Source organism: Glandiceps talaboti, chromosome 13 (genome assembly GCF_964340395.1).
Source record: "Glandiceps talaboti chromosome 13, keGlaTala1.1, whole genome shotgun sequence".
NCBI classification, from domain to species: Eukaryota; Metazoa; Hemichordata; class Enteropneusta; family Spengelidae; genus Glandiceps; species Glandiceps talaboti.
Genome location: NC_135561.1, coordinates 10,578,794 through 10,581,283, shown reverse-complemented (window position 1 = coordinate 10,581,283; position 2,490 = coordinate 10,578,794).

Sequence of the window (2,490 nt, the reverse complement as noted above, 5' to 3'; positions counted from 1 at the left end):
AACGTTGGCGAGGCCCATATGTTATCAGTGAGAGGATTGGAGAGACCACTTACAAGTTACAACCCATAGGTGGTCATGGAAGGAGCAAGATTGTGAATCACAGGCGTTTAAAGAGACATTGGGAAAGACCAGCACATCTGTCTGTGTGTTATACGAGCAGCGAGTCTGAGGAGGAAGTCCAACTTGTAGATAGGGGACCAGTAGATCATGTGACTCCCTTTGATTCCGAGGATGATGAACCCAATATGGACAACCCTGTTAATGTGGACAATGATTTAGGACAGAGAGCTATACGACGGTCAGAGCGAACACGGACTGTTCCAAGTTGGCATAATGACTATGACATGATTGATGACGACACTGAAAATGACACTTCCGAAAGCGAGAATTAGTCAACTTATAAAGTTATATGGACTGTAATATGGACTGTTATATTTGTGAATTAATGGACTGTCACAGTAGTGAGCTTTGTTTTGTCACATTAGTGAGCTTTGTTCTTTGACATTGTATTGACTTAATTATATGTATGTTACAAGTCTGTAATGTACCATTCTACAAGTTGTTGCAAGGACTGAACTGTCAAGTAACTTTTGAGATTCTGGAGGGGAGGAGTGATAGAGTGTATTATTGACCTTTGACCAGTTAGATAACATTTCTGTCTTATGTGGATGGGGGCGCTGTTCAAGACGGACTGTTTTGAGTGTTTGACATATGTAAGGTGTGCATGTGGGCTTTTGTCCAGTACGTGAATAAAGACAATACAGATTTGTAAGCGATACCCTGGGACTGTGTTGACTGGATTATTGATCTCTAACACATGACAAATGACATGCATGTCGATAATGTCACATGCTAATTTCTACTCAAAACACATGTATATGATACTAGGTGCAGGAAAATGCCTCCACATCTTGCAGACTTTTGGAAATATTGTGAAGCGTCATCTTCTCATTCATAAATTGTTATAACGAGAGAGAGAGAGAGAGAGAGAGAGAGAGAGAGAGAGAGAGAGAGAGAGAGAGAGAGAGAGAGAGAGAGAGGGGAGGAGGGCGGGAGAGAGAGGAGTCATGTTATGGCGTTTTAACAACAAACTGCGATCTGTTATATAATACTAAACAAGTCACGTGTTGGACATGCAAACATTTCATTTGTAAAGTATGGCAAGTTGGGTGAGATTACAAATCACCACTACCAATGCACTTCAATTTATTTATGTAGGCGTTGACAGCCTATCATTGCATTGAAGTGCTTGTAAAGAGCTAGTATTAATATTTATTAGCCACGGCTAGTGTTGCTCCTATGGATTGATATATTCAGACACTTTATTTTCTCATATCATTCCAATTCTGTGAACCAGGTGGAAGATTGATCAGTAGAACCATACGTAAACGTTTAACGTGACGACAAATATTGTTACAAACTGGATTGAAGTTAATCCCATGTCACACTTGAGTTACTGATTTTGAATTGTATTGTCTGTTCGTTTTGGAGCACATTTTCATCCATCGATATCAAGGTAAGTTCATAAATATTTTACCATCTAACAGTTTGAAGTGTATTTTGTTATGGTGACCATAGTTTACAATATATATTTTTCGAAAGTCTGCAAGATGTGGAAACACTTTGCTGCACTTAGTAATAGAATCATACACATGTGCTTTGAGGAAGAGTTTAAAACTGTGACTGTTTAAAATTTGTTTAAAAACTAAAATACATAAATATATTGCCATCTATGAGAAATAATAGATTTAATATAAAAAACACACTACAGGTTTGGTTTTGAACGTTCTTATCAACGAAACCCTTTTAATTGAATCATAATTGATTTAAGATTCAATTCAACTAGTATATATACATCTCGATGAAAACTAACTATCCAAACATCACATTGTCATCTATGAGAAATAAAGTTGACAGACTGCAACGTTTTTTGCGCGATTTTATAATCTTTTTCTCGAATACGTAAACAAAAGTTTAGGTTTGGCAGTGAAAAACTATTTGTTTAGGCCTTAAATTTTTGAATTGTTCAAGATTGTATATTATGAAGTCTCTTTACTGTTACCTTCCTTAAATTACTTACGGGTTAAGTTTTGTCTTCCCATTATGCTTTATTTTATTTTACAATAAATAGTAACTATTATCTATGTGGGTAATTAAAACCTCATATTTGATTAACAATAACTACATATATGAATTTCGAGTTTGCTGCTTTCTTCTAAGTTCTACAGATTTCGAAAGGTCTGGTATTCCGGTAACAGGTCCAAACGACATAGTTTATCGCAATGTCTACTGTGCTGTCTGCAATGGCTTAAATGAGCTAGAAGTCCAGTTTTGGCAGACTACCTGGAGATGTGTTCGTTGGCCTTCTTGGATATACCGTGAAAGGGTGACCGTTTCAATGATATCTGACTTTGTATTTGGTACTACTAGTAGTTCTGTGAATGTGTGTCGTTTAAAAGTTGAATACCCTGCTGATTTCATGTCTAAGCC